Consider the following 20,923-nt stretch of genomic DNA (forward strand, 5'->3'; position numbering starts at 1 on the left):
TCAATTTTTCCTGTTCAAAAAGTTGCTGGTTCCTAGACAGCCAGCAGAGGACAGCAAATCCTATATATTAACACATCTTGATCAGTGACTCGTCCACATGATGAGCAAGGATGGAAAACGACATTCAGTTTGATTTGACTTGAGCAGGATGTATGTAGCAGATGACAGTTTGTTGGACACAATGTTTAAGAGTAAACTGATAGGGTCTTAGAACTCAGAACATTAGCTAACTCTATTGTTTAACACAAACTGAGCAGCTCCTTAAATTTATAAAAAATAAGGCCACCAAACCTGTTGTTTTAAATGAACATCCCTGGTGGCTTAGATGGTAAAGAATCTGCCTGCAATGTGGGAGACCTGGGTTTGATCCCTGGGTCAGGAAGATCCCCTCCAATAGGAAATGGCAACCCACTCCAGTATGCTTGCCTGGAGAATTCTGAGGACAGAGGAGCCTGGTAGGTTAACAATCTATGGGGTTACAAAGAGTCATACATGACTGAATGACTAACGCTTTTTTTAAAAAATTTAATTTATCTTAATTGGAGGCTAATTACTTTACAATATTGTAGTGGTTTTTGCCATACATTGACATGAAGAAAATCTATTGAGTAATCAATAGCCTCAGATATGCAGATGACACCACCCTTATGGCAGAAAGTGAAGAAGCGCCAAAGAGCCTCTTGATGAAAGTGAAAGAGGAGAGTGAAAAAGTTGGCTTAAAGCTCAACATTCAGAAAACTAAGATCATGGCATCCAGTTCCATCACTTCGTGGGAAATAGATGGGGAAACAGTGGAAACAGTGGCTGACTTTATTTTGGGGGGCTCCAAATTCACTGCAGATGGTGATTGCAGCCATGAAATTAAAAGACGCTTACTCCTTGGAAGGAAAATTATGACCAACCTAGACAGCATATTAAAAAGCAGAAGACATTACTTTGCCAACAAAGGTCCATCTAGTCAAAGCTATGGTTTTTCCAGTGGTCATGTATGGATGTGAGAGTTGGACTGTAAAGAAAGCTAAGTGCTGAAGAATTGATGCTCTTGAACTGTGGTGTTGGAGAAGACTCTTGAGAGTCCCTTGGACTGCAAGGAGATCCAACCAGTCCATCCTAAAGGATATCAGTCCTGAATATTCATTGGAAGGACTGATGTTGAAGCTGAAACTCAAATACTTTGACCACCTGATGTGAAGAACTGACTCTAGAAAAGATCCTGATGCTGGGAAAGACTGAGGGCAGGAGGAGAAGGGGACAACAGAGGATGAGATGGTTGGATGGTATCACCGACTCAGTGGACATGGGTTTGGGTGGACTCCAGGAGTTGGTGATGGACAGGGAAGCCTGGCGTGCTGTGGTCCATGGGATCGCAAAGAGTCAGACACAACTGAGCAACTGAACTGAAATAGTCTAAGATTTAAATTGAGTAAATAGATTAAGAAGGATTAGTATAATATAAAGAAACGCTGAGTATGTGGATGGGACAACATGAGTGATGATGGGTAGCCATGACATTTTCCTTTTTAGTCTTCTCTACTCTTCATGTTCTTTGCCATCATCTGTCTCCCTCTCACAGATATTAACCAGCCTAATGCCGTTCATTTTGCTCTTTAGCAAAGCTAAATGGGAGAATCTCAAAACACTCCAGAGTTCTTCAGGTGAAGGTATATTAGTTTGCTTTGTGAAGATAGCAAAACCCACCAGAAAGTTTGATTGGTAAAGTTGGCAGTATTTTTTTAATTGAAGTATACATAGTATATAAGTATATTAGTTCCAGATATATATCATAGTGACTAAATATTTATATACATTTTGAAATAGTCACCATATAAAGTTATTAAATAGTATTGACTAGTTCTTTATGCTATACATTATTACCCCCAGGACTTATGCGTAGTATTGTTTTGATAGATAAAAATCCACTATTGCATTGAATGTGCTATGTAATAAATAGTGGGCTAGCTACTTTTACACCTCTGACCTAGAAAAATGTTCATTATCTCTAAAAAGTTAGTTAACACTGGAAGTAAGAGCTGAAAAAGCTAATGGCCACAGGGGATGAAACTATTTTCTTCTGTCATTGGTATCAATGAGGACATTGTATTTTTAGAGCTGAGAAGCAAATAAAACCATTCTTAGGAGTACTCTTTTTTATTAGCCCATTCATCGGACCATGGGGGTAACAGAAAGTATGATTATGAGATAATTGTTTTGCAAATGGAGACCTTCTTTCCAGCTCTTCATCTGCTAGGAGGTCCTTATTCCTGCTGGGATATTTTGGAGGCGAAGAACAACAGGATGTTTTTCTCTCCAACAACAGCCTCTATTAACCTCCTGATGTTTGGCTCAGAGAGTTGTAATTATGATCCTGCTGACATCAGCCACCCATCTAAAATAAAGTAGCAGTGTTTTGGTTCTAGCAATGAATGGCTGAAGTCTTGGAGGTTTGTCCCTGATAATGTAAGTGTGTGAGGATGTAGTGTAAGGAAACATGCTATCTTCCTAGCTGTCTAGTGTGGTACTCAACAAATAACTGAACAGTTTCTTTTGTGGCCTTAGGAATGCATTAGTCATTTTAGAGACACACGAAAGTATTAGGAACATCACTTGCCCTTCAGAAGCTTGTAACCTTATTATACAGAAGAGGTTTATACAAAGACAAAAATACAACCCAACTTAAATGCTAGGTTGAAAAGACTTCTGTCAGAGAGGAAATGTGATTTAAACATTAAATGTTTCTGCTTGATGTCTAGGAGAGGAGAGAAAATTCCTCGGGCAAAGATACATATTGGAAAACATTCTAACTTGTTGCCTATTATAATTTACATATCTCACTCAAGTTGGTTAAATAAAAATACTCATCACTGTATACACATTCTGGCATTCTGATGCATAAGCTCTTCTGCTTTTCTCATTTTGTAAATAAGGCAATCAGGATGCTAGGAGATTAGGTGATGAATATAGGACCAAAAGTATTGGGAGTTAGGGATAGTCTTCATATATTCATTCCTTGAAATTTTTTCTCTTGCCCAACCCAGAGCTGTGGGAGCCATTTAGCAAACCTTCAATAATAACAACAGTTTCAGTAAATAGCAACTAAAATGTTTTACGTCATTTTGACTGATTTTAAGTCTTTCATACTAAGGATGAAGTGTTAAAGAAAATTCAGAGAATGACAAAAGCAAGCTAGTTTCTCCATGCACTGTGATCATGCTAAAATGAAATGAGGTAACTATCAATTTTGAAATGGATAGATTCCAAGCAATGCCTCTGCAGCGGGTCTTCTCTGCTGATGCTAAACCATCCCAGTGCCACCAGTGTTTACACTGGATCTGCAAGCTTTTCTAGGATAGGGATAATGTATGATAAAATTCTTAATGCCTTATATAATATAATATCTTACTGAAAGGAAAGGGTTAACTTACCTAACACTGATCATGTGCTGGCTGGCCTCTTAGGAAAGGAGTTGACCTCCCTGCAAAACTCCAGAATACTGGCTATGGCTCATGCTTAGGACAGTTAAGGTCAAGGACAAAACTTGAACCCCAGTTTCCATCATTTGAGAACAGGAAGGGGAGTTGAATGAATCCAGTACTAATTCTACAGATTTTTTCACCAGAAAAACAATGGTCCACTTCGAATTTCAGTGGAAGGAGGCTATGGTTCAGTGCTTTTAGGAAATCAAACCTGGTTAACTACAAAATCATGCCAGATTGGGGATGGTTGCTTTGCCACTCAAGAGTACTCATTTGGTGATTCTGTTGCTGACACGCTGTGCCTCACGGGTGGCCCCCTGCCCAAGCTGTGAACGCTGGGCTGTCAAGAGAGGGTTGCTGTCACTTCAGTCGTGTCCGACTCTGTGCGACCCCAAAGAGGGCAGCACATCAGGCTCCCCCATCCCTGGGATTCTCCAGGCAAGAACACTGGAGTGGGTTGCCATTTCCTTCTCCAATGCGTGAAAGTGAAAAGTGAAAGTGAAGTCGTTCAGTCGTGTCCAACCCTTAGTGACCCCATGGACTGCAGCCCACCAGGCTCCTCTGTCCATGGGATTTTCCAGGCAAGAGTACTGGAGTGGGGTGCCATTGCCTCCTCCGAACAGAGGGTTAGAGACATGTTATTAGCACATTGTATTGCTATTGAGTCCTGGTTCCTAAACCCAACAGGGGAAGATCAGGGCTTCCCTAATGATGTAGCTTAAAAATCCCCACAACTGAAGGAGACGTTATCCTAGAGTCTGATGTCCAACTCTGTCAAATTTCCATGTACTGCTATGCCAAAATGGGAGGAGCAAGGAAGGACTCACATTCCGCTATTGACCCTCCCTGAATAAGTTTCTCCCAGTAAATTCTGCTCTAGAGCAACTGAACAGAGTTTAGATGGTCAAAGTAAATGACAAAATGTCTATTTTGGGCCTTCATATCTTGGCTACTTGCATGATAAATGCTCAACTCAGGATCTGGAAAATAGTGGGCTAACAGTTTTTTTTTTTTTTTTTTTTGAGTAAAACTTATTTAAAGATTTGTTTTAGGTCTGTGCTATATTATCACAGTAGAAGTTCATTATTCTTTTTTTTTTTTTTAAGTTCATTATTCTCAAAGTAGATTTACTATTTTCTCCGTTTTCCATAAGGTCTGAGAAAATGGTTTATTCTACTTGGTTATTGGAGTCTTTGGACTATAAATGGATGTTTTATATCATATTAACGTAGGACTTAAAAAGTGAATAGCATGGTAAAGAGAAAAGTACTGAACACAATGATCATAAAAATAAATGTTAGGGATCTATATTTCTTGCTTGCAGGCATTTTGCAAGCACACCAACCAGGTGTCCATTTCATTTTTAAGGTGAGATCTTCAAAGGCAGAGGGTTTAGGAACAGAATTTAAAGGCCAAAGTTGGAGGTGCCATGAGTTAAAGTCAATTTTCTTTGTGATTAAAAATTCTAAGAAGTTACTTATGGCACCAGGAGCTTTGCTAATGATTTGTATGTTGTGTGACTTTATTATACACTGTTGAGAAAATACTGTAAAATATTATAGACAGGCAGGCAATTGCATTTAGGAACCAAACAATTTGCATAAGGATAGTGTGGTTTTCCAAATGAAGGGGTAAGAGGGCCTTAGGACTCACTTTAGAAAAAGGAAGTTAGAAACCCCATGGTTTGGGGATAAAAGAGTATAGGAGCTGTTTTAAATCAGTTCCTTTTTTTTTTTTTTTTTTTTTTTTTTGAGTCTTACATCTACTGAAAGAGAACTTACTCTATAAAAACTCTATAAGCAATGAACTGTTTATTTCAGAATGAGGCTCTGGGGAATAATCTTATAAGAAACACATCTTGCATTTGTAGAGAAACCCGAGGGGATAGTATTCATGAAGCATTATACCAGTGCAGGCAGAAAAATGACAGCCAGTGCAAACTCATCAAACAATTCAAAAGGAAATGCTTGATTACTGAATAATTTTTTCTCCCCTGCATCCTGCTCTTTCTCCAGTGCACAAATCCATCATTCTGTGTAATAGACAGATTGGTAGTTCTTTTTCTCTCACCCTTTTCATTCTCTGTTCCTATACAATTGTTTTCTAGTTCCCACCCAACTACACAGCTAAGCAAAGCAAAAACTGAATTCACTGCAGATCCTGAAGGTTTCTTAAGTTACAAACCAGACCTTCTATATCATGCAATCCCTATCACATCCTTTGTGAATAGTAATGCGTGTTATAGTTTAACTCAAGGTTTACCCATGGCACAGCAGCACATGGAGATCAGTTGTAAGGTGTCAGGTGTTCAAGTGTTTGAAAGATTAGCTGTCTTATAAATTATAGTGGATTCAAGGTTATCCCTATAATAATGTCATGTTCATTGACTTGTGTTTGCTTTTCAGAGTGAGAGAGGAAGGGCTGGAATTATAACTAAGTGAGAGCACTGAGCTTAATTTTAATCGCATGCAGTGGCCTGGAGCAGATCACGTATGTGACCTTTATCCGTGGGGTGGGTTAAGAAAGGAGAGCTGTCGTCCTGAATATCCTCTTCTCTTGGTTTGATGACATACAGGCCTATATTCCTTTGTCTAAGCCTTATGGGTCCCCTTCTTGATTTCTCTAGCTATGTTTTTTAATTTTTATATTTCAGATCCTCCTCTACATGAATAGGATAAAGATAGTGGAAATAAGCAATTTCTTTCTATTCTTCTTATTCTTATTCTTATCAGCTCACAAGTCAGTTCAAAAAAGGATTGACAATAACTGTAGAAAGACATTGCAGGGTTAGGTTTTCAAGCAACTTCACAAAGAAGATAATAAAATTTGCAAGGTATTTTGGTAGAATTTCATTCGCAAGAGGTGCTTCTTATACAGGCAGGATGGTGTGTTAACTAATGAAAATGGTGAGCAGTAGTGCTCAGAAAATAAATGCGTATCTCCTTTCACTGAAAAGTACAAACCTTCTTCAGTTTCAGAGTAGTGATGGGGAAGGTCAGAGGAAAAATGGGGACACTGAGATAAAGCTACTGAATACTCTTCATGATGTCATTGTTTTGGTAGGTCAGAAAGTTGGTCAGGTTAAGAAATGGTGATAGCCTTATTATATGTCCACAGAAGGTGTCGTATTGCATCACAGAAGTATATTTTTTGATGGAATTTTTCCTATTATTATTGTAGAGGTTTGTATATCTTTCTAGGCAATCTGAAAACTCATATCTTTTAAATAAATTCACTGCAGGACTTTGAGATTTCTATTCCTCTGGCATCTTGCAAGTATTGAACCACTGCAGAAGTAGACAGTGGTGATCAAAAGGTCCATAAGAGTTACAAATGAAAAGAGAATTCAAACAAGCCAACAAGATGACATGCTATGTTCAGGAGGCCCTACAGGCAAATCCTTTTATTGAACTCTGTAACTGGGGGATATCCTGTGGTGTGAGAGCTCCTATACACATTCATTCTTTTTTTTTTTTTTTTTTCCATAGAAAGGGGCAGAAAGAAGGAGCAGTTCTGTTTCTGCTGCTTCTTAGATTTGCCCTTTTGAATCGCTGGGATGTGATTTTGGTCTGTAAGCTGACCATGAAGGATGACACATTTGACCAAGGTCAAAGAGATTTGAATATTTCATATCCCTACATGTGTAACCTTACAGCAGAATAACTAAGATTCAATTTAATTAGGAGTTTGTTATTATGAGTTGGAAATGGTGGTATGTTTTCTATAGATATGTACTATAGAGAATTGTAAGCCCCAAATCTGAAAGCTTCCATGATTAGAATGTTCTTGTTGCTCTCCTCCTTGTCTCCTCTTTCCCCCCACTTCTTCTTTCTGTAGATGCTCCCCATTTAAAGATTAAGATATTTTCTTGATTCCTCATACTCATTTTATCCCACCTTCTGGGTCTGCTGTTTTTCGGAAGATGAGGATTTCAGGCTTTCCCCAATAATGGGAACTTAACAAAGCAGAATTGTCCTTTAAGAGTTAAGCTTTAAAATCCACAGTTAAAAGCAGAGCAATATTGTCACAGTTTAGAGACAGCCAGGCACCAAGCCTGTTAAGACTTACCTGTACTCTGCTTAAAGGTGTTAATATACATTACTGAGGGGCCGTAATAGACAGTGGGGAGGTAGATCAGTCATGGACCCATGGGAAGAGGCAGATGTTAGCTGCAGTCACCCATAGGCAGGAACACATTGTTCGAGATTACAACAACTGTCTGGTCCAGGTGGTGGTTATGACTGTAGAATGGACTAAGAAAGTATAAACTTTCTTTACATGATTCACAGGTTTACTGGTATTGGGTCACACACTTCACTTACTCTGACCCCATACTCACCAGGGAGTCTTCTAATCACTATTTAGATTTTTGTGAAGCTTACTTACCAAGAAATAATATATTGACTACAGAATTTCACCTGTCCAGTGCCTTTGACAGTTACAGATTAAAGTTTTCATATTAAATAAACAAGGTGGTATCCCAGTTTCAAATTTGGCATTCTTCAGATTTGCCTATAGGGGCAGTCAGTTCATGTTGAAGAGAGGACCCCAGTGTCTTTCATATCAACAAGAATAATTCTCCTCCAACATAGAGAAACTTGGCATTCTGGTTTTAAACTCAAACCTCTTAAGTTCAGTTAATGTAAGACTGTTCCTAAGTTGGATTTAGGTCATGAATAGGTAAAATCAGGTTTGTTAGTCTTTGAGACTAAGGTATCTTGACCTCAGACTGTTGTACATGCAGAAAGCTCATGTCACCCTGTCTGCTCTTCCTTGTCTAAGCAACATATTCTCCTTGGGGTTGCTCACACTCTGTTGCTTCTATTACTCAGAAATACTGCTCAGAACCACTTACAATGAATCAATTTATTTAAATAATCTATTTTCCTTACTATTGGATTGTTATGCTGCACAACATTCAAATAACAAATGATGTTATGAAAGAGGTTTAGTTCACAAGCTATTGCTTTCTAGTGAATCGGATGCATTTCCAGACAATCAGATAAGGATTTGAAATTCCTGAAGCTGAATGAAAGATAGAAAGAAACTTTCCATAATATTAACATACATATGATTGCCTTTAAGTGGAAAAACAACTTTGTAGAGAAATATAGATGAAATTCCCAGTTAAGTTTGGGAAAACTGAGACTTACCCAAGTTAGATGATTGTTCCAAGGTTTGAAGCTGTTTCTTCTGATTTCAAAGATTTGTCTGTTCTTTTCTTTTAGATCTAGATAGATTAATTCGGATGTGTGCATGTGAGATGATGGAGGTGGGCAGATTCAGGAGCAGAGTAAAGATAAGGTTAACAGGTGAAAAACTTTAGTAGAACTCTAAGTATCTATTGAGCGAGTGCCTTGATCTTGGTTAAGCAGCCCTCCATTTTTTTTTTTTTTTAATTTCACAGTAATGTTTATCTTACAGCAAAAAAAAAAAAAAAGGTAAACAAGTCATAAGCATGTTAGTGCTTAGTCAATATAATGTTCTATGACAAAATTGTTGGTAAACAGTGAAACTGCAGATTTAATAGGTAATGTTTTTATTTAGCATGACATTAGTAGTTGCCATTTTCCTGAAAGTATATATTTTAACCATATAAACATTATTATAAGGTGTCATATGCATAACATTAAGGATACTCTTATCTTCATCATTATAAACAATCTGGATTGCAAATCAGATTGAATTTCAGAGTTCAGAGAAGTTGTTATTTCTAAATTACTGTATTAGTTGAGTTAAATTATCATAATGCTGGTTGTTTGTTTGGATGTCTAACTAAAAGAAGAGAGATCACTTTGATTTCAACTTTAAGAGGAAAGAGAAGTGAAGCGAAGTGCTCCCTGGAGAGGCAGAGATTCACACAAGGTGAATGGGTAGGATTTGAAATGCATATCCCCAAAGGTCAGGGAGCAATAGTGAACAGGGAAAGATAACTGATAAAGCTAAATAGAAGTGCTGATGATGGCATTTTTAAAACCAAATGGATATTTGTAAATACCAATCTTATGGTATTAATTTTCATTATATACTTTTCTCTGGATTCTAGTAATCATAAAAAAGATCTACTTGACACTTAAGAAAGCATCACCATTACTAAACCCAGGTGCATGGCTTGTGTTTTTGAATCTTCATTTATTGCCCTCTGTCCCCTCAGGTAGTTGATTTATCTGTGACTGGTCCTTCTTTAAGGTCAGGAACCTGTACTGCTTCCATCATTACAGGAGTGACACCAGATACCAGCATTCAGTCTAGGGTGAGCCCACGGTGGGATCCTTACTCATTCATGGAATTTTAATTGGTTTCTTACAACGTTAACTTCAGTGCAGGCATCTTTACTAAGGCATTTTGTGTTAAGCCCTTTTGTGCATTAGAGTATTTTATGAATTGATATTGATAATCAATGAGTTTCATTTCTTTGTTTTAATGTCCTTACTTGGAAAAATTAACAGGCAGGACAAGTATATCTAGTACCAAACGGTCTCGGTAAAAAAATAATTACTGCTTTGTAAATTCTGAAAATTTAGGAATTTTTTTTGGTCCTTGAAGCTTGGAAGTAAAAAAAAAAAAAAAGCTTTCAGAATATTTAGAATGTGGAGATAGGAAAGAAAGTATTATGAGACCAGCCTTTCCTCACCTACATGCAAGTCATTTATAATAATTTGTGGTGCCCATGACTTGTATTAAGGGAGTGCCATTTGCTTTTGGTTTTTATCAAATATTTCCGTCATTTCTCTTTCCTCTATGGAGCCTACACCAGCCTTTAGACAACTCCTCCCTACTGTCTATTTCTTCTCTGACTGAGCATACCTTTGCTGCCTTCCATCCTTGATTAGAAGTTATAAAGACATACAAAGAGAGCTTTAGTTCCCCCAATAAAGATAGGAATTTTTACTAGAAGAGGATGAGAACAAGATTTGATGGATGAGATTAAGTAAATGTATGAGTGCTTTATTGACTATGCCAAAGCCTTTGACTGTGTGGATCACAACAAACTGTGGAAAATTGTGAAGGAGATGGGAATACCAGACCACCTGACCTGCCTCTTGAGAAATCTGTATGCAGGACAGGAAGCAACAGTTAGAACTGGCCATGGACCAACAGACTGTTTCCAAATAGGAAAAGGAGTATGTCAAGGCTGTATACTGTCACCCTGCTTATTTAACTTATATGCAGAGTACATCATGAGAAACGCTGGGGGAAGAAGCACAAGCTGGAATCAAGATTGCTGGGAGAAGTATCAATAACTTCAGATATGCAGATGACACCACCCTTATGGCAGAGTGAAGAGGAACTAAAAAGCCTCTTGATGAAAGTGAAAGAGGAGAGTGAAAAAGTTGGCTTAAAGCTCAACATTCAGAAAACTAAGATCATGGCATCTGGTCCCATCACTTCATGGCAAATAGATGGGGAGACAGTGGAAACAATGTCAGACTTTATTTATTTGGGCTCCAAAATCACTGCAGATGGTGATGGCAGCCATGAAATTAAAAGACGCTTACTCCTTGGAAGGAAAGTTATGACCAACCTAAATAGCATATTAAAAAGCAGAGACATTACTTTGCCCACAAAGGTCCGTCTGGTCAAGGCTATGGTTTTCCAGTGGTCATGTATGGATGTGAGAGTTGGACTGTGAAGAAAACTGAGCACCGAAAAATTGATGCTTTTGAACTGTGGTGTTGGAGAAGACTCTTGAGAGTCCCTTGGACCACAAGGATATCCAACCAGTCCATCCTAAAGGAGGTCAGTCCTGGGTGTTTATTGGAAGGACTGATGCTGAAGCTGAAACTCCAGTACTTTGGCCACCTCATGCGAAGAGTTGACTCATTGGAAAAGACCCTGATGCTGGGAGGGATTGAGGGTAGGAGGAGAACGGGACAACAGAGAATGAGATGGCTGGATGGCATCACCGACTCGATGGGCATGAGTTTGAGTAAACTCCAGGAGTTGGTGATGGACAGGAGGCCTGGCGTGCTGCAGTTCATGGGGTGGCAAAGAATTGGACATGACTGAGCAACTGAATTGAACTGAACTGAACTGAATGAGGTAGGATTATGTAGTTGTTTAGTTGCTATATTGTATCCAACTCTTTTGTGAACCCATGGTCTGTAGCCCACCAGACTCCTCTGTCCATGGGATTTCCCAGGCAAAAATACTGGAGTGGGTTGCCATTTACTTCTCCAAGAGGTCTTCCGGACCTAGGGATTGAACCTGCATCTCCTGCGTTGGCAGGTGGATTCTTTACCACTGAACCACCCAGGAAGCCTAAGGTGATATTATATTTGATTACTAGGTAATAAGAACACATTATTATTTGAGAAGCACTTGTTTACAGGAAATCAATATTTTGTATTCAATGAAGTTTACAGTCTAAATTGAAATTAAATAGACCTTTAAGTATAGTAAGCATTTAGAACCAGATGCTATGCAAGTTTGATTGAGATTTCATGATTATTTACTGCTGTTTATTAGTACTTAATAATTCTATGCTAATAGATCTACAAATAAGTTTCATTTTAAGTGTTATATTCTACAGCTTATCAAAAATCCCATTAATGGGAATATTTAACCAGTAAGTATTTCTTGTTAAATAGCCAGAGAAGATTCATCCATCCATTCATTCACTCAACTAGTCATCAATTAAACATTAATTAGGCACCAATTATGTTCTGTGGATACAAAGATAGAGCAAAGCAGGAGGCAAACATGAGAACATTTAATTACCGCCATGTAGTATGTAATATAGCAGAAGTAGGAACAATTCGTTAAGAGACCATAGAAAATGGCTCCTGGAGTTAAATGGAATACTTCTGCAAGAGGAAACATTTGAATTCAATACTGAAGAAAGAAAGAGTAAAGTTTCTTCAGGAATATGAAGGAGTACGTGGTGGGAATGCATTCCTGGAGAAGTAGGAAATGAGAGAGAAGATAATTTAGGCAAAAGAGAAGGTGTAGTTTAATATGACAGGGAGGGGAAAATGTGTGGGGCATTTAAGAAACTGTGAAAGTTTAGTACGTCTGGAGTTCTCGGTACATGTGCAAAGGTGGTAGCAGGAAAGGGAAGGAGCAAGGATTATTTTCCATGCTCGGGAGTTTGGGCTCATACCACTGGAGGATCATAAACTGAGAAGTCAAATAAGTTCCTTGTTTTGGAAATCTTGCTCTGGGTATATTATAGATGGATTGAATATAATTATTAAGTAGCTAGATGAAGTGGAAAGATATTGAAGAACTCCAGGAGATAAATGCTAAGCGCATAGGCTAAGCCAGTGGAGATAGAAGTTGAGAAGATCGATTGAAAAGATTTCTAGGTAGTAGAGTCAATAGGGCACAGTTAATGATTGAAAGTAAGAGGTGAGAGAGAAGGAAAATCTAGAATTATTCTGTACCTTCTAGTGTGGTTGTTTCTGTAGAAAAATGTGCTTATAACTAGAATGGGAAAAAATATGCACAGTTTCAGAAGTCTGCTGTTGTTGTTCAGTTGCTAAGTCATATCCAACTCTTTGCCACCCCATGGAATGCAGCAGCCAGGCTTCCCTGTCCTTCACTATCTTCCAGAGTTGGCACAAGCTCATGTCCATTGAGTCAGTGATGACATCCAAGCATCTCATCCTCTGTTTCCTACTTCTTCTCTTGCCCTCAAATTTTCCCAGTATCAGGGTCTTTTCCACTAAGTTGGTTCTTTGCATCAGGTGGCCAAAGTATTGGAGTTTCAACTTCAGTCCATCCAGTGAATATTCAGGGTTGATTTCCTTTAGGATTGACTGTTGATCTCCTTGCTGTCCAAGGAAATCTAAGAATCTTCTCCAGCACCACAGTTCAGAAGCATCAATTCTTCCTTCTTTATGGTCCAATTCTCATATCCACACATGACTACTGGAAAAACCATCGCTTTGACTTTAGAGACCTTAGTTGGCAAAGTGATGTCTCTGCTTTTTAATATGCTATCTAGGTTTGTCATGGCTTTTCTTCCAAGGAGCAAGCATCTTTTAATTTTGTGAGTGCAGTCACCATCTGCAGTGATTTTGGAGCCCTAGTAAATAAAATCTGTCACTGCTTCCATTTTTTCCCCTTCTATTTGCTATGAAGTGAGTTTTTGCCATTATCTTAGTTTTTTGAATGTTGTGTGTTAAGCCAACTTTTCCACTCTCCTCGTTCATGTTCATTAAGAGACTCTTTAGTTCCTCTTTGCTTTCTGCCATTAGAGTGCTATCATCTGCATATCTGAAGTTATTGATGTTTCTCCCAGCAATCTTGATTCCAGCTTGTGATTCATCCAGCCCAGCGTTTTGCCCAAGATACACTCCTTTCTCAATTTTGAAACAGTCCATTGTTCTGTGTCCAGTTCTAATTGTTGCTTCTTGACCTGCATACAGGTTTCTCAGGAGACAGCTAAGATGATCTGGTATTCTCATCTTTTTAAGAATTTTCCTCAGAGAAGTCTGTGAAAGATACAAATGTATATTCTTCCGAATCATTTTGAAATGGTAACTGAAATATATATAGTGTGTTGTTTCAATTGCCACAGTAATTTGTTTAAGTGCACAATTTCTGATGTTTATATTTTGCCAACTCTTGAAGGTAAAAATTATGCAAGTGTCTAACTTTCTTTGTATAATATCTACTCAAGTGTAGACAGTTTTGATGATGACAAAGCTATAGCGAGGAAAATTGGATACACCCTTAGAGCAGAAAACACCCCCCATTAAGTTTTGAATCTTAACTTAAAAAGATTTCATTTTCCACATATACTCAATCTTGAAGATGAATGACTGTATTTCAACATTAATCAATTTCAAGCATAGGAGGAAAATAGATTTATGCATTCCTTGAAGATAACATTCTGAGAGCGGTTTAACCTAAGCAGTTTCCACTTAGGATAATACAATGTATTCAAAATGCAGTCAGATGATTTATTTGGCTTTTTGTTTCAGTTCATTTCATCAAGATGCAGCTCTGAGTCACAGACCAGAGAGGCGGACACCTTTATAATTATACCCTCATTTGAACTTACCTAAAATGCAGAGAGACTAGGAAATTCTCTGATAAATGAATAACTGCCCACAGAGTGCACATCACTTTCACCCTTTAGTGTAAAATGGGATTTTTCTCAGATAAAGACTAAGGGAATAATAGATGCAGTCTGCATGCCTATTGAGGCTGACAGACCAGGTCTTTGATGACTAAGGATACGTTAACACTCATCCATACTCAGTGGAACACAAGTTGCCTTTTTTGTCTCTCCCATTAAATTTTGATTAGATCAGCCAAGATAAGAGAACACTTGATGCCAGATTGCCTCTCTTGTGTTTTCTGGCTGAAACTCATTCCCTCAACTCCTCTTTAATCCCTTTACTTAACTCCAGCCCACCTCTGGTCAAATGTGAAAAATTCAGCAAGGGCATGGGATTTAAATGGAACTGGCAACAATCATTGCTGGTAATTTTTGTAAGGTTTGGTACTTTGTACTCATCCCTTCATTCTTTGTATATGATTCCTTCTCTGTTCTAGACATATGCAGTCTTCAGGCTTTAAACTATGAACTGATGCTTGATATGACAGGTCCCTTGGCTTCTTCAGTTGTACCTGGATGGACTGTTTTGTTGTCTGCATGTACCAAATCTTGCTCAGAATTCCTGGCATTGAAATCTATACAGTGCTCACAAAGATCTGAAGACTCTCCTAGAGCTAAGTAATTTGCTTACGAAAATCTCATAACTTAAAAACATGACTGGGAAGAAAAAGGCAGCAGGATGCTTAAAGGTAAAACCTCAGTCACAAGTTTAAAATTCTCATTTGGTTGAATAATGATTTTTGGTACTTTTGAATAAGTAGAAATAAATTTTTTATTTTGTGTAATCCCATAGACGAATGCTCAAAGCGTTGCATAAGAGGAGAACCTAAACCATTAAATGTTTATCGTCAAGAATAATGCATTTCCTGTTTCACCTGGTTAGTAAGGATCTTAAAATAGATTTACCTCACTTAGAACTAATATATAAACTTTACTTCTTCCTGAAGGTCTTTGAGGTTGAGAGGTTGAGTTTTCTGAAGCCTTTTGCCACTGAGTGAATATGAATATTTGATAGAAGAAAAAGAACATTTACTTCAATGAGGAAGTTTACGGAAAGTATTCAAATGAAAATTTATTTCGTTACAAAATAAAAATGTAGTATAGTGCTCGCTTCGGCAGCACATATACTAAAAAATTGGAATAATACAGAGAAGATTAGCATGGCCCCTGCGCAAGGATGACACGCAAATTCGTGAAGCGTTCCATATTTTTAGAGGTAACCTAACCAACTCCCATTATGTTTTGGTACTAAGGGATATACCTTTCAATAAAGTTACTGAAATGCAAAAAAAAAAAAAAAAAAAATGTAGTATAAAAACAAAGTCAAATCAGCTGAGTCTGACTCAAAACAAAGGGCTGAGTATAATAATCATTATTACATTAAATTTGTTCCTCTCCAAGCACTTATATTGACTCTCTCAGCCTTTCTTCCTTTATGGAGGGTGAAGCCCTTTCAGGCTGATTTGCTGTGCTCAATCACTACTGTTGTGTCCAATTCTTTGTGGCCCCATGGACCGAAGCCCACCAGGCTCCTCTGTCCATGGGATTCTCCCAGCAAGAATACTGGAGTAGGTTGCATGCCCTCCTCCAGGGAATCTTCCTGACCCAGGGATCAAACCCGCATCTCCTGTGTCTCCTGAATTTCAGGCAGATTCTTTACTGCTGAGCCACCGGGGAGCCCTTCAGACTGCTAGCTATCATTTAATCCCTAGTTGTTTTAAACAAAAAGACAATTTAAAACATTTGCAAACACCAAATTACTTTATGTGTTATTTTCTCTAATGGGTTTCAGGATCAGCTGCCCGCCCCAGAATGTGCCACTCCGGCATGTAGATTATTTGAAGCTGAAGACTGTGTGGATCACAACAAACTGTGGAGAATTCTTAAGGAGATGGGATACCAGACCACCTGACCTGTCTCCTGAGAAACCTGTATGCAGGTCAGGAAGCAACAGTTAGAACCAACATGGAAAAATGGACTGGTTCCAAATTGGGAAAGGAGTATGTCACGACTGTATATTGTCACTTTGCTTATTTAACATATATGCAGAGTACATCATGCGAAATGCCAGACTGGATGAAGCACAAGCTGGGATCAAGATTGCAGGGAGAAATATCAATAACCTCAGATATGCAGATGACACTATCCTTATGGCATAAAGTGAAGAAGAATGAAAGAGCCTATTGATGAAAGTGAAAGAGGAGAGTGAAAAAGCTGGCTTAAAACTCAACTTTCAAAAAACTAAGATCATGGCATCCGGTCCTATCACTTTGCCACTTATTTATGGCAAACAAATGGGAAAACAGAGGAAACAGTGACAGACTTCATTTTCTTGGGTTCCAAAATCACCGCAGATGGTGACTGCAGCCATGTAATTAAGTCGCTTGCTCTTTGGAAGAAAAGCTATGACAAATCTAGAGAGGGTTTTATTGACAAAGGTCTGTCTAGTCAAAGCTATGGTTTTTCCAGTGGTCATGTATGGATGTGAGAGTTGGACCTAAAGAAAGCTGAGCACCTAAAGAAAGCTGATGCTTTTGAACTGTGGTGTTGGAGAAGACTCTTGAGAGTCCTTTGGACTGCAAGGAGATCCAACCAGTTCATCCTAAAGGAAATCAGTCCTGAATATTCATTGGAAGGACTGATGCTGAAGATCTAGCTCCAATACTTTGGCTACCTGATGCAAAGAACTGCCTCATAAGAAAAGACCCTGATGTTGGGAAAGATTGAAGGCAGGAGGAGAAGGGGACTACAGAGGATGAGAAGGTTGGATGGCATCAGCAACTTGATGGACACAAGTTTGATTAAGCTCCGGGAGTTGATGATGGACAGGGGAAGCTTGGTGTGCTGTAGTCCATGGGGTCACAAAAAGTCGGACATGGCTGAGTGCCTGAACTTAACTGAACTGAAGACAATCAAAGCCCTACAGACTCAAGAGCTTTTTTCCTTCCCCTCCCTTAATTGCCTAAAAGAATTTAGATAGGAACCCCTAATAAGGAAGAGAGCTATTAGGAAAATAATGTTCTTTATATCAGAAAGACTGCCATCTCTACATGAATGGTCTTCCTCCACTTTGAAGTTCCAGAACCTTACCTGCTTCTTCTCAGCTCAGGTTGGTGATGGGGTTTAGAGCAGAGGGTCCCCAAACATACCACTTTTCCATATTGATTATTTTGAATTAAAGTTACTTAAAAATCAGCTGATACAAGGGCACTCTGACCCTCATTTATCCTCCTGAAGGCATGAATTAGATCTCTCATGTGAAATAAATCTCTCATGTGAAATCTCTCATGTACCTTCCTTGTACCTAGTGGTATACAGACATCTTTATCACCAGAGATAGGAAATGTGGAGGTGCTAGTGTTTAAGAATCCGCCTGTCTATGCAGGAGACATGGGTTCAATCCCTGAGTTGGCAAGATCCCCTGGAGTAGGGAATGGCAACCTGCTCCAGTGTTCCTACCTGGGAAATCCCATGGACAGAGGAGCCTTGTGGGCTATAGTTCATAGAGTCGTAATGAGTCTGACATGACTGAGCATTACTACTGGGGAATTTGGGGCTAAAAAGACTGGATAAATAAACCTTTTTACTTTATTAATTTACTACCTCAAACCCAAAATCTTTTGTCTAGTCAGATTTTTGCATATCTATTGTTTCTTTGTCTAAAAGGTATAAAAATTTCTTACTTTGGCCATTGTTTGGAGACTTGGGTCCATGTACATGCACAATTAAAACTTGTTTCTTTTCTATTAATCTGTCTTATGTCAGTTTAATTATTGTTGATATTCAGTCACTAATTCGTGTCCAACTCTTTGTGACCCCAGGAACTGTAACATGCCAGGCTTCCCTGTCCTTCACTGCCTCCCTGAGTTTACTCAAACTCATGTCTATTGAGTCAGTGATGCCATCCAACCATCTTACCCTCTGTTGCCCCTTCTCCTCTTGCCTTCAATGTTTCCCAGCATCAGGGTCTTTTCTAATGAGTCAGTTCTTCACATCAGGTGACCAAAGTATTGGAGCTTCAGCTTCAGCATCAGTCCTTCCAGTGAATATTCAGGGTTGATTTCCTTTAGGATTCACTGATTTGATCTCTTTGTTGTTCAAGGGACTCTCAAGAGTCTTCTTCTCCAGCACCACAATTCAAAAGTATCAATTCTTTGGTGCTCAGCCTTCTTTATGGTCCAACTCTCACATCCACACATGACTACTGGAAAACCCATAGCTTAGACTATCCAGACCTTTGCTGGCAAAAGTGATGTCTCTGCTTTTTAATACACTGTCTAGGTTTGTTATAGCTATTCTTCCAAGGAGTAAGCATCTTTTATTTCGTGGCTGCAGTTACCATCCACATTGATTTTGGAGCCTAAGAAAATGAAATCTGACACTGTCCATATTTTCCCCATTTATTTGCCATGAAGTGATAGGACAAGATGCCATGATCTTAGTTTTTTGAATGTTGAGTTTTAAGCCAGCTTTTTCACTGTCCTCTTTCACCTTCATCAAGAGGCTCTTTAGTTCCTCTTCACTTTCTGCCATTAAAGTGATATCATCTGCATATCTGAGGTTACTGGTATTTCTCCCAGAAATATTGATTCCAGTTTGTGCTTCATCCAGCCTAGCATTTCACATGATGTACTCTGCATATAAGTTAAATAAGTAGGGTGACAATATACAGCCTTAAGGTACTCCTTTCTCAATTTTGAACTAGTCCATTGTTCCATGTCCAGTTCTAACTGTTGCTTCTTGTCCTGCATACAGGTTTCTCAGGAGTCAGGTAATGCATTCTGGTATTCCCATCTCATTAACAATATTCCAGTTTGTTGTGATCCACATAGTCAAAGCCTTTCGCATAGTCAATGAAGCAGAAGTAGTTTGTTTGTTTTTTGTTGTTGTTTTGTTTTTGAATTCCTTTGCTTTTTGTATGATCCAGCATCAAAGAACCTAGAGGGAAGAAGGGAAAAATTTTCTTCCTCTGTATCGCCTAGATCATTAATTGGACAAATTTTCATGGTGGTTGATAAAACATAGCCTTATTGTAGTGTTCAATTCTTTGATACATTGGAAATTTTGTTTTTAAATTGATTTATTTTGCTTAATAATTTTGTGTTGTAAGAAATGGGCACTATTTCCTAATCTCAGCTATATTGAGTCTTTCCTAGTCACAGTCCCTTTCTGAAATTTAACTCCCAGTCTGTAAAATGAGGGACTTGCACTGACTAATTGATGCTTTATTTTCTACTACAAATTATCGGCAACTTTTTTTTTTTCCTTAAAAATTTAGGTACAAAGGAAATAAAAAGCTTTGCCCTATTTGCTTCTACAGCTGACCTGGAAATATGGAAATACAAAAATAGTAAATGAAGTGTTTGATGCCCTCTGTCTCATGTGTGTCACTCTTGATTTTGAGATACTGTCAGGTGATATTTTGGAGTTGAGGACAGGACTCTGAACACAATAAATCTTCCAACGGATATGATGGTTGGAATAGATAAGATAGTAAAGCAGTCGGTCTTGGCAAAGGCTTGTAGAGGGAAGATGGAGTACTCAACAGTGTGCATGAGGGTGCACACCAGATGTTACTGAAAGCTGATGGATGAGTGAATGCTCACATTTTTCAGGGAGAAATTGACCTGAAAATACAATAATTTTTGAAGTATTTTGACATGTAAGTTCTTTTATTCTTTTACAAAATACTTACAGGCTGAAGTTGGTATATGTATTAATGTTTAAGAACTGTGATCATGATCTTAATGTTCTATCCTCATTTTTTATTCTCTCCTATGAACTTTTATTAGGATACACTGGAATCTGGTTTCCAGATCTTTTCTGTATCCATTGAACATGTCAAATGACAGATGATGCACATTTTCTAAATCTTTTCCTTCCTCAAAGGAAGGTTTTCTAAAAAACATCCCTCAATTTCTTCTCACTTTGCTGGATTAGCATTTTTCTCCATTTAAACCAGTACTGTAAGTAAGTGTGGGAGAAGAGATAAATTTTCCTTACAGAAGAATTCCAAATAATTTATTTAGATACTGTCCCTTCCAATATTTAGAACTTAAGCCACCCCTGCCCTTGAATGTGGGCTGCAGTTGGTAGGTTTCTTCCAAGAAATAGAATATGGAACAAAGAAGTATCTTTACAAGTGAAACCTAGCAAACACTATTTTAACCAAATGACTAAGTGACATTATCAGTGATACCTCATGTTCATATCATTATCCTCTGATAAAATGGAATGAGAAAGACATTTCACCTCTGTGATATTCTTCCTCAAAATATATAACACCAGTCTAACCACAAGAAAAATATCACCTAAACCCAAATTGAGGGTCATTCTATAACGTAATTGGATGGTACTCTTTGAAATTGTCAGTGTCATA

General features: G+C 38.3%; 1 non-coding gene across 1 annotated transcript; it reads left to right on the forward strand.

Annotated features, from left to right (window-relative positions):
• The first annotated feature begins 15,647 nt into the window (after positions 1–15,647).
• LOC136165643 (U6 spliceosomal RNA) lies at positions 15,648–15,756 on the forward strand. The gene has a single exon (XR_010662648.1). It is a non-coding gene; the product is annotated as a U6 spliceosomal RNA (small nuclear RNA).
• The last annotated feature ends 5,167 nt before the right edge of the window (positions 15,757–20,923 follow it).

Source organism: Muntiacus reevesi, chromosome 3 (assembly GCF_963930625.1).
Source record: "Muntiacus reevesi chromosome 3, mMunRee1.1, whole genome shotgun sequence".
NCBI classification, from domain to species: domain Eukaryota; kingdom Metazoa; phylum Chordata; class Mammalia; order Artiodactyla; family Cervidae; genus Muntiacus; species Muntiacus reevesi.